This window comes from Acipenser ruthenus, chromosome 17, assembly GCF_902713425.1.
Source record: "Acipenser ruthenus chromosome 17, fAciRut3.2 maternal haplotype, whole genome shotgun sequence".
In the NCBI taxonomy this organism is placed as follows: Eukaryota; Metazoa; Chordata; class Actinopteri; order Acipenseriformes; family Acipenseridae; genus Acipenser; species Acipenser ruthenus.
Window position 1 is genome coordinate 30,194,081 of NC_081205.1, and position 13,216 is coordinate 30,207,296.

At 35.8% G+C, this 13,216-nt stretch overlaps 1 protein-coding gene across 1 annotated transcript in view; it reads right to left on the minus strand.

Annotated features, from left to right (window-relative positions):
- LOC117422872 (serine/Arginine-related protein 53-like) overlaps positions 1-13,216 on the minus strand; it is a 94,902-nt gene that overhangs the window by 58,726 nt on the left and 22,960 nt on the right. The window lies entirely within an intron of this gene.

Here is a 13,216-nt window from a genome sequence, read left to right on the forward strand (position 1 = left end):
AACGTCTAAAAATAAAAAAGCATTCTCAACCTGCTCCGTTTTGTGATTGGTAATGTTTTGTTCTATTTCTGTAAAAATTGCATTTTTTGGGCCACTATCAATCTTAAAAAAGTATTTTTTTTTTCATCCGACAGCAGTTGTAGCTGCCAATTATTGTTCTACCTCGTATCAGAATAAATAGTTGGTGCCAATATTAAAAGTCTGAACCCCTTTTTGTGTTTAATATGAAGCAAATATGGTCGCTCAACTCTTGAATGCGTTCATCTGTGCCTCAACAGTATAAGGTCACTTGCTGATCGGACTTATCCAGTTTATCACCAGGTTCCCACTCTAAACTGGCTTCAATGGAGATGGGAACTTGCTTCGGTCTACAGCACCATTTTTTTGCCCCTGTTGTAGTGCCAGGGACTGGAAAACGACGTCACTTATTGTGGTGTGCATCTCATGACTTAGGTGTAACCACGGAATTATAGGTCAATGGCCACTTGACTCACAAGCTGATTGTAATTATACAAGAAATTCCAAATTGTTCGCAGTGTGCAGCTTCACAACTATGTTAATGATCATATTAGTGTAAAACAGGAAATTGCATTTTCTGTTGCATACCAAATTCAGGTTATGAAATCATTAAAAAATAAATAAATAAATAAAAAAAACACTGAACACAGTTAATTTGTTAAAGGTTGTTAAAATAGAATGGGTTGTGAATAAATAGAAAAATATACTGATAGAGTCAGGTTAATTATAACTGTACTGTAAAGGAGGATTATATTAAAGTGCTGACCAGATATTATAAACCACAAGCAGCAGAAGTCTAAATGTGAAATCAAACCAAAAAGTACAGAAGGGAAATAGGGAAAATAAACAGGCAGATTAAAGCGACACATTTGCAATAAATAAATGATGCATTTTTGGCACATTTGAAAATTATTACAGGGGCAAATATTCCCATTATAGTTATAGCAGTTATGTGTCTGTGAAATATCAACATAGCTTGATGATCCTGTATGCAATATTACAGTACAAATCATAAATTAATGCATGTGCATATACCAGATTAGTTCACAGTTCATTTTAAATTAAGAGAAGTTTCTAGTTGCTCACAAACAACTTGTAGCACATCTGGCGAGAACTAAAGCTTTAGAAACCCCAGACTCAATGATTTATATATATATATATATATATATATATATATATATATATATATATATACACACAATAATAAAAATAAATCAGTTAGTAATTCCCTTATTATTCATACAAATGGGTATATGTAATCACTTAAATACTTCAGCAGCTTTTAATTACATTACATTTTGTGTAACAAACAAGAGCATTTATTATACATGACTTGGAAGAATAATTAGAGAGCTGTACATTTGTTACAACAGTGACAGTGTAGTGTAATCTCCCTAATGAACCACAATTAGTGGGAAACATTTTACATCATGTCCAAATAAAGTGTTGCAGGCTGCCTCCAGTTAATGGGCTATGAAGGCAGCCTCTGCTTTGTGGTCTGTCTCTAGTGCCATCCTTGTCATTACTTCATCAATATTTGTACAACTCCCTCCCTCCCCTTGTGCCAAAAGCAGGCCTAATTCAATTATGGGTCTCAAAACTGATAAAATGGTACTGAAGTGGAAAATGGGAAGAGATTATTGGCAAATGAATAAAGATTTGTATCGAACAAGCACACCGGAGTACAGCAGGTCCTTTTTTCTATCATCTTCTGCCTTCAGGTCTGCTGGGAGTTTTCCTTTCCCTCATGCAGAGCATCGATTTCTGAATTAGACTGCAATATTAAATAATTAATATACTTGCCATGATTGATGTTTTGCATTAGCTGAATATTAGGTTATCAATCAAAATCCACTTGGTTTAATGTAATAATATTGAAAAAGTGTCAGGGGCTGTTCATCCAATTTGTAGTTGAGGCAGCACAGATAGTAATATTGGTGTAACACGAAGCTCTCAAGCAGGAAATGTACTGGTTGAGCATTCATAAAGTACAGATTATGAAACGAACAGAGACGAGACTGAGGCTGCCCTATATAAACCCCCTTGGCACCTGTCAATTTCAATCTCAGCCAGGTCCCGATAGAAATAAACCACTGACTACAACTGCCTTTAATTCAGCAGCATACAGTTCAGAGAGGAAAAGTAAAGCTTTGTTGCATTTCTATAGGAGGAATAAAGAATTATATTGTACGTGTAATAGTGGTTCTGTAGCTAGCAAGATGTTCTGCATTTGTGTTTTTCTTTGGTACAGGTAGAAGGCCCTCATTTCATTTAAGCATGCTTCCCCACTCTGCTCCTCTAAGTCCACTCTCTAATGTGTGTGTGTGGGGGGGGTGTGTGGGGGGGGGGGGGGGTTAGTTTAGTGCCTATTATGAAGGCTGTCAACACCTGCCCACTAGTATTTCAAAAAGCACATTGCTTGGAAATTGAATCTAAGAAATGAGTGAAAATATTCATGAAAAATAAACAACTCCGGGACCACTTACTCTGTCTATTGCAACCCCATACTGACCACAGACTATTTAGAGTGTCCTCTGTTTACAAATAAACACAGTGGCTTTTTTTTCACACAGGAACTTAAAACAAAAAGTACAAAGATTTGCATAGAAATTAGACAACACACAATTTGACAGCCAGCAACATATGCTTTTGAATCTCTGCTGGGAAGACAAAAGTACCTAGAAACCTTCTATTCACCAGTAAAGAATACTTACTGTACCCTAGGGCTGCACTGCACTCTGTTTAACACTGGAAAGCACTGCAGTAACCTTACTGAAATAATTGACCCACAAAAGATTAAACTGGAAGCTGAAAGCAAAATACCAATTTTCATGGTTAAAAGATACTACTGTATATTTTATTGGGGATAGAAGGATTAAAATAGAACAGAGCACAGCAAAGCCAGTGTATTAGAAAAGAAAACAAGTTGCTTCTTTTGTTCTGAAAGCAAAGCATTATTTATTCCCACTTAATTAAGTAAAAGAGGCCAAACAAACCAACGTGTTAAAAAGGGCTACATTTAATGCATGGCTTTTGCTGCAGTCAATATTGGCAAATTGGAAATGTCTAGCATATCATTCATGTCAAGGGAGCTGCTCGGCTCCAACCCCAGTCTCTCAGTCCCATGTTGACATCATTATCGACTAATTCTGAAGGCTACTATTATGTTCGTAGTTACTAAATTTCTCTGCTACAGCTTCCTTTAATCTGTGGCTAGAATTCCAGGTAGCAAACAATTAATTAAAGTCAGGGCATGAGATGAATTGTCATTTGTGGTCAAGTTTCAAATAATTGCATTAGGTTTTATTTTATTTTATTTTATTTTTTTTTGGGGGGGGGGATATTCATCTCAACTTGACATGGTTGAGATGAATATCTTTAGTCAGTCAATGTAGGAAACTAGGACTTAAAATGCAAAGCCAGTCATTTTATTTCCACCCAACAGGAAGGCCCATTAGCACACTGCTCATCAGCGATGCATTACAGTATGAATGCCTCAGTCCCTGACACCCAACTTAACCCTTTTATGTAATGAATATTCTTAGGAAGGAAGCACAAACTCAACAGCTTTTTGTTCAACATGATAAGCAATATATGCACAAGCTAGCTTAAAACAGAAACGTATTTTAAACAAACAGACATATGTATGTTGCATATTCTGGGGGGAAACTCTCCGAATATTGAAATTCTAGCTATATATATATATATATATATATATATATATATATATATATATATATATAAAATTCCAGTAAATATTAATAGATAGATAGATAGATAGACAGACAGACAGACAGACAGACAGACAGACAGACAGACAGACAGAGAGAGAGAGAGAGAGAGAGAGAAATATTTACTGGAATTACTTGGTTCGCACCTTGTACATTAAGACATTATTGTTTACATTTGAGATTGAATACTTGCCCCTTACACTGTCAGGGAAAACTAGCCAGGCATCCCTGTCATAATAAAAACAACAACATTTCCAAATCAATAAAATAGACACCTCATTGGTGCAAAGAAGACAACCAGTATACCGCCACACAAACAGTAAGTATGTTAGTGCTATGAGAGAGACATCGCTCAAGCAACTTCACGCTTCTTCAACCATGTCATTGAACGTTCATTTATTGTTAGGCACCTGACAAAATGCAACGCTAAGGTATTAAACATCACTGAGCGACGCATTTAGTATCTGCAATGTCCCCGGATCATCAGCTTTTGAAATGTTTGACGTTAGCTAGCACTTATCTAATAAGAAAATTTAAATGGCTAGTCACCTACCGGGCTACCTTCACAGTAAACCTGATCATCTGAGGCTTAGACAGCTGTGATTGCAGTCGCTGTAGCGACTATTTTAGCGGCCTGTAAATTGAAATTCCTGCGTGTATACCGGGGTACCTCTCTTTTGAATATCTGTTCAACTGTTTGCGTATAAATGAACATTTAGTTTACTGAATGCTTTACACAGGAGATCACAGACAAAAGTAAACCATACTTATATGTGGTGGTGAAGAAACGCATGCCTTTCTTCCTCAATTCATTGCACTGGCTTTTACACATGGGATGAGGCTTTCAAGATAATCCAAGAAAAGCTATAGGAAAGCCATTTATTTCTGTAGCAGGTTAACAGCCACCAGTAAAAGGAATAAAATGCTGTGATTTAAGACTCGATAGAGCATTAACACTACCTTTTACCAGTGTTTCAGCAGAAGCTGTTTTTGATTTTAGTACAGCGTATAAATAGTGCAAATAGACAAAGGAAGTTCTGCTTAATTATTTAAGACTAGCATGATACGATGCACATCATATGAAGGTCCAATTCAGGGTCAATGCTATGAACAAGTCTTAACTCCTCAGCAGAAAAGCAAATCAAATGTCTATGCTAAAAGGGTACAGCCGAGTTTTATTGCTCTTTTGACATAACATATCACCTACTTATTTGTATTTGGCATGGTCGGTATAAGCCAGCTCTTACTTTGCCCATTTGGCATACTATTGGATTATCACGTTAGTAATTACAGTGGCATCTAACTGCTGAAAACAAAACACACAAAAAAAATGCTAAGATGCATAAAACGCACAAAAAGCTGATTTTTGATGTAATGTGAATAGTAACTCTCCTTCAACAAGTGTACGTTCATGTCCTGGACCTCAGTCAAAAAAAAAAAAAAAATCACATCTTCAAAACAACATATTTCCCTTCACCTCATCCATGCACCCATGAGTTAGGAAAGGGTTTTTTTGGATTGGATTCTCTGACCCTGTAGGTTAAGAAACAACACAATTGAAGGACCTTACAGTGTAAATATGCATATTTATACATAGTGGATTTCACAACATGAGGATGCTGAAAGTATGTTTTTAAAGTTGGAGTGACTGATTAAAAGCAGGTTTTTTGAAAATAATTACGCATTGAGAAAACGCTGAACTACTGTTGAATCAGATCTTATCAGCATTGATAAATGTACTACCCCACCCATACATGCAGAAAAAAAATGAAACTGGTAAAAGAGGTTAAAGGTTAATGAGGAACTTAGAGTGTACAACAATTATCATACCTAACAACACACCATCTGGGTCGGCACGAATGCAGAATACTTAACAACAGCACCACACAGATAGACAAGTCCAGCTTCACACTACATTTCTGGACAGCTTATGTAAAATATATTAAGATTTCATTCTAAAAGAGGAGTTTCAATAGCTAAGGAAATTTAATTTGGAAGTTACATTTTACAGAAAATTGACTTCTTTTAAAAGGTGAATAACAAAGATGAGCAATCAAGCTCCCATTTCCCTAAAAGCCTTGCTCCTTTTCATCTGCCCAATTATGACTTAAAATAATCAAAACCTAATGTCTGAAAGGGAACAATAGCACCCCAAACACTTTTCTTTTTTTTTTTTTTCAGAATCCCAAGATTGAAACACTTGTACACAAAAGGATAAACCCCAAGCAGAGGGGATTCCAATATTAAAATCACTATCAAAATCTTTGGTTTTTTATTGCTAGTGGAAAACTGATGAGGAACAAAAGCTTGGAACATAGCATCTGTCATATCAGAATATAAAAAGATGATCTTGGCACAAAATGAAAAAAAAAAAAGCTCTAATTCATTTGCAAATCAAGTCCATCGTTTCTACTTCAAGCTGGCAGTAGCTGTCAGGAGTTAACAAGATAATCACTTTCAATCCTCCCTTCAATGGTACATTACACCATTATCCCATTCAATGGATCCGCTCTTTGGGGCACTGGATGAATGCTTTTCATTTCCAAGACTCACAAAAAAAGTTGTGGCGAAAAAATCCTTAGGGTTCGCAAAAAAAAGAAAATGAAATCTCTATCCCTTTATGAGCATTTATCTGCCGGCACTTGCTTTTGGGCAGGATGAGACATTCAGGCTACATCTGTGTCCATTCTCTTTAAGTCCTCCAGGCCCATGGTTTGCTTTTGAAAAGCCTCTGGCTGATTACTTCAACTACAGTAACTTATGAGGTTTTAGTCATCAGTGAGTATTCTACTCATTCACTAGCTCAGACCATTGTTAGAATTTTCCATCCAAACAGTCATAAATAATGGAGTACACACAAACAGTAGAACAGTAAACTTCGTCATTAGGGTGTTTACTGTCATCTGTCAGTTTGTTTTAACTGCTTTAATTATGGTCCTATGACTTATTGTTCAAACACGGTTCCACACTATGCAGTATAATTTTTTTTTCTAATAAAAAACAATTTCTGAGTTCTACAAGTAAACTTCACATATATAAGTAACAAAATTAATACATAAATAAACTTTTCTTCTGAAATAGGACCGGTTTTTGGACAAAATTCAAAACATTTCAGTTTTGCAATTAAAGTAATACATTCACATTAATGATTGAGATACGGTTAAGAGTTTTATGTATACACATACTGTACACACACTATACATTATATATTAATATTTTACTAATAGTACAGATCTCTATCTGGAATGTGTGACAACACACAGTGGAAGGCCGTGGGCTACAATGTACTTTTGTTTTCTGTTCCTGAAAAAACTATTTCAAACAGTTCATTTGAATGATTGCAGCTTATTTTTCCATATACACCGAATCAAAACGTAGTTTACTAATGCACCCCATTTAAACAGCCGAGACTTGCGTTTTAAACAAAAACATTTTTAGAATGCTTTGTTGTTCCTTAAAATGTACAAGGTTTATAATGCAAATAAGTCAAACGAAATTCTTACTAAATTAAATAAAAAAATAACCCTAATCAGTCTTCTCGTAGTACAGATTTAAGAAAAGGACATAAATGCATTGCCGCCTGCATAAAAAACCTCCCTGAATTACCCCATGCAGACACACAATGCACCGAAGTCTGCCGATCCTCGCTCGTTGCATGAGAATGAGTTCCTCCGTGACAGATCATTTACTAGCATCTAGGTTGATCTGAAAACGTGTCAATTTGTTTCAGTATATAGCAATAAAAGAAATCTCACATGAGCAACACCCACCCTTCCTCTTTTAGAAACCATTGCTGAAAAGTTTGTTTCCATGAAACAACACATTTTCTCCCCACTATTATTTAATAATTATTGACCTTTTTTATTATTAATATTATTACTTGACTACACAAAGTTTTATAATAGCCAAACTTGGTCAACATAATCAAATACGGTTCCTATAAGAAGCGGCAACATTTTATTTTTATTATTTTATTAAGACAAGATGCATTGAGGAGATTTAGGGATGGAATTAGTATTGATTTTTTTTTTTTTTAATTAAAGGACAACAGTGATCTCCAAAGCAAAAAAAGTTAATGAAGCTTTTTAGCCCTAACAAAGGTGCACATGCCCAGCTAACCCATGGCTCTCTAATCTCCTTAATAAGCAAACTCTTTCACAACCTCTCTTTAAAACCCTCTAATTTAACAAAAAAAGAGAAAACATACGGCATGCTGCAAGCGTATCCCTTCTTTAGGAAAAGCTGCTGCCTCGGACCTCTTCAGCTGCAGAGGGGATAAGCCACGGCCATTAGCTGCTCATTTGCATAATCAATATGACAACCTTATTTTTCTGATGCAAACAGGATTTATACAGTAAGGTGTCTGACCGCCAGATCACAGTCATGGCCTTCTTTAACCCCTAATTAGATTTAGGTGATTATCCCTGCTCTCCCTTACAAGTGTATAGCCCGGATAAGTGGTGACAAAGGCTATTTGCCACTTATTCAGACTCTGCAGTCTGCCAGTTATCCGGGGAAATAGAGGGTTAGATCTCTGAACAATTGTTATTCATATCATCTACACTTTTACGATACTAGTCGCAGTTTTCATTGACGATCACTGCGAAAAAAAACAGCCCAAAGCAGTAGGCAAATGAGGGCTGTTAAGAAACAACAGGGTTATACGGATGCAAATTCAAGGTAAAATGTAAAAAAAAAATTGAAGCTGATTAGCTACGTTATACTTGAACAGAATAACAAAAAAACAGGGAGGGTGGGGGACAGGTTTAGTCTGCTTTCTCCAGCCTCTAATAATATCCATCTTGACACCTAACAAGCCAAACTATTGTTAGATTCATTTAACCTGCTAATCAATAGAGACCACAGGCAACGATGCAAACAAAACTGTCAATTTATAGAAAAAAACAAAAACCTGTACACATTCTGTAATATGTTAAAGGAGATGCGGACATAGCAAACTTACCACTTTTAAATAATAAATTACATGGAGTGTTTTATTGTGAATAATGAATATCTAACCAAGAGTATCATCTCTTGTGCATTTCTGTGATTTGCTTTCGATGGTCAATTAAAAGTGATGGCAATCCACACAGAGGCAAAGTCTACAAATTATTCAAGTTGGTAGGTTTTAACCTATGCGTAATCTATTGTGTATTAAAAAAACACACTATATATATATATATATATATATATATATATATATATATATATATATATTTATTCTGCCACAATTGATTTATCTGCTCCTCTGCTAGCTGGTGATAAACATTCACAAAACGAAGAGAAATTGTGCCATGGTTGTTTAAGCCTGCCTGCTAATCAATACACAGTGTTTAATGGTAAAAAAAATAAAATAACAATAACCAAACAGTGTTTTCAAGCAGTCTACTGTGTACATGTGTTGGAGAGAGAAATAAAGTGTTGTAAAGCTGGGAGCTGCAGGTTTTTGTAAGGTAAGCACAACTGACAGTTTAGCCTAAGGGTAAAAAATGTCTTCCAACTGTATTTTAGACTCGGTGAGTCTAGTTTCTTTCTCCTTTACTATTTTTTATTTTATTTCTTTGTTCCTTATTGTGTACGCGTTCTTGTTCTCTCAAGCAGGCTCCAGTGTTAAAGCAGTGCAAGTGAGCTTCTGACATGAATGCTTGTTATGCAGACTCTGGCACCAAGAATGGCTGGACTTTTGAAGTTTGCAGAGTTGTCAGAATATCTTTACTGCTCCCCAGTCTTTCGAAGATGAAATGTGAAACCCTCTAATGAACGAGTAACTCGATATGACTTGGATGCAACTGTCACAAAATAAAAACTGACACACACAGGCTGTATGTAGCATGTTTTGATGTACTGAATTAGAGCTTCTCCTGACTAGTCAAGTAAATCAGGCAGGAAAATAATGCTTAGAACACTTATTTCTCCATCTATATTTCATATTGACAGATACAATATTCTTGGTGTTATTTCTTTATAGTCTGTTTATAAATACTGTATTAGTATTACGTGGACAGACTCACTGCAAAGATGTCAAACTTAAGACAAATATATAAAATGTTTTTTTATGCAGTGCGTATTTTCTTTTACGTTTTTTATTTATTTATTAATAAAGGAAGTGTGTTTTGATCTTGTCAATATTTTATCTATACAATTAAAACAAGTCATATACAACATTTTACAATGATTCGTAATACTGCAAATATCTTCTTAAAAACAAGAAATAAACAGATTTGACATATATTTTTTTTTTGAGGGGGAGGTACATTTTGTAATATATTATTTGAACTCTGGGGTTGTCAAGCAGTCAATAGTAACTGCTTACAATATTGCAGCATTACTGAACACACTACATATTATGCAGAAAAAGCTGTATACAGTATGTCAAATGTAATGAATTAAACGCTGGCAAGGAACTACAATTCTACATAAGGAATGAAATTGAATAAGTTCCAAAGATGTGACTTTCAGTACATTTCATGTACCATGTTTTATGAAATAAAGACAATTCAATCACCAGTGTTAACAAAAGCTCTCTTGCCCATTTTTCTCATTTAGCCAAGCCCTTTTCTTATTTTAAAACAACAATTCTTGGGATATTTTCAGCACTAATTAACTGTAGAGGAAGATAACCTTAAATAACTTAAGGAAATGAAATAGTTGCAGTATCTCGTTGTGCAAAATTGATAATAAAAAGTTATCTATGGGCATACCCAAGTGCAGTTTACAGGTTTGCCGTGATGAGTGGAGTTATCGTTCCTTGAACACTAAACCGCTCTACAACGTTGAAAGGCTTAGTGCTAAGCAAATGTGTGTGTGTGTGAGAGAGAGAGAGAGAGAGAGAAAATGTGAATCCATCTCTCAATGTGAGCCTGTCTGCTGTCAAAATAAATTCATTTCTAAAGAAAATGTAAAGATAAAAATACACAGAGTAATTTAGTGTCATTAGCGCCTTGAAAAAAATTACAAAACTAAGCAAACAATTTAATTTAATACAATGGCTCTAAGGTATTTTGTTTTTAAATATGCTAATAACACTTTATGGGATTTAAAAGCATTTTGTTTTTGTGTGTTATGGTGTCAGCAATGTAGAGTATTTTACTGATGATACTTTGGACTATGTCTGGGTATTGCCAGATAATCTACAGCACATACTGTATGGGGAATGGCAGTGTGAATCTGAAGGTGCAATACATACAAAAATAAAAAATAAATATATATGACAGTCTTCTCAGCTGCACAGTGCCTGCAGGGTGTCTGAATGCCACTTTAACTACTTCTAATCGGTAAAGCGATTACAGCTCACACTAAGTGGATTGTCACAGCTCCCTATCACTCTCTTTGGGTACCTCTTACCAGATTAGCATGATCCAGTCCAGCCGCAAGACACAATGTGCACAAAGAGGCTGTATAAAAGGTGCCATATCCACTTTGGGGTGTATAACACATATTTGATAAAAATGAATCAACATCATTGCAAACAACAAAAGGCAGACTCATTTTAAGTTGTATACTTCTATCCAAATCTGGCAGCTAGAAAAACAAGGCTTCCCTGAGGGACACTAAACACAATAAATAAACATGTCAAAACTACAGTGGAAATTACGCCAATAATAATAATAATAATAATAATAATAATAATAATATCTTTATTTTTATATTGTGTCTTTCATAGTGGACCACCATCAAAATCGCCTTAAAGAGGTAGGCTGTGCACTGTGCATTATATGCAGTCACTTACAATAGGACACTGATTTAACATCTCATCCGCAGGATGGAGCACAAGGAGGTTAAGTGACTTGCTCAGTGTCATACAGTGAGTCAGTCAATGGCAGTGGTGGGATTTGAACCGGTGACCTTCTGGTTACAAGCCCTGGACTTTAACCACTGGACCACACTGCCTGCCATAATATATTGTCCCTCGAAGAATCGAAGCTCGTCAGGCAAAGAGACATTTCTAAAACTAAAAAACAACAACTATGTATTTAAAATTGCAACCAGCGGAGGTAAAGGATCAAGCTCTGACACCAGGTTGATGCTTTTTGCCTGGTGCCCTCCTGCTGCAGGCTGAACAGATATACTGTCACCCGAGAGCAACCCGAGAGCAACCCGAGAGCAAGCCCCCGATAAGTCAGTCGCTTTAATGACTTGAATAATTCTCACTTCATGGGAGTTATAACGAGAGAGTGCACAGAAGCAATGCACCCAGCAAAGGGAAGTAGAATATAAAACTTGCAGGGCACAGAAAATTCTTAAAAAAAAAATCTACAGACAGAAACAAAAAAAAAGCTTTAGCTCTTGCAATTGTTGTATACAGCCACCTTATTCTCAAGGAGCATAAACAGATCTTCTATAATATGTTGATTTTCAATAGTCTAGTAGCTGGCAAATTCTGTCTCAAGAAGCATATCTTATTCTAAAATGTAAACGTTTAATAGTATCAGGGTCAATATTGGTAAGAAACACCAAAAACAATTAGGAAGGTATTATCCAAAGTTATTCCAAATGTACATGTTAACACCATACTGTAGGGCAAATAAACTCTATAGCAATGGTTTAAATCAGAAAGAACAAAGCTGCATCTATTCACGGAAAACCATTGGGAGACATGCTGATACAATACAAACCTGACAATGCGGCTCATTATGTGCAGGTACAGTTGGAACATGACTAGTGCCATGTGTGCAGATGTTTGGAATACAAAAGGGAAACGCATCTGTTTAGAAACCATTCAAGATCATTTAAAATGGAAATTCTTATGTCTCCCCCCCCCCCCCCCCAAGAGAGTTGTGGAATATAGCTCTAAAACCAAGTATCTATCTATCTATACATATACACATACTCTGTTCTGCTGCACACAACTCGGCTATCCTATTGTTGTCTTCAGATATAAAAAAAAAAAATCCAAACACTACTCTTTCGAGCACTGGGAAAATTACTGTCTCCAGTGCCATTGCTCTTCTTTGAATATTTAAGACTCTAGAGTGTTTGCCTACCCATGTTGAGAACACTCCTCCAAGTCCAAACAGCAAAACAAGTCCTCTTAGTTAGTGCAGACTGCCAGGTTGTGTGTGTGTGTGTGTGTGTGTATATATATATATATATATATATATATATATATATATATATATATATATATATATATATATATATATATACACACACACACACACACACACACACATTATTATTATTATACAATGTTCTTCAAAATGGCCTTTTGCAATTTATTTATTTATTTATTTATATTTATATAGCGCCTTTAGCCATGGCGCTTAACAATTTTTAAACTAAACGGTACAATCAAGAGAAAATGGCTGAAGGAAGAAGGTATGTTTTTTGGGCAAGGGTGAGGAAGTAGATAGTGTTGCTACAGTGAGAACACAGGCTAGGGCAGGGTTGGGCAAACAGGCAGGGTCCTGACCGGGGGTTAGGGGCTAGGGCATGCAGTGGGATGGGCTAGGGTGAAAAGATGTGTT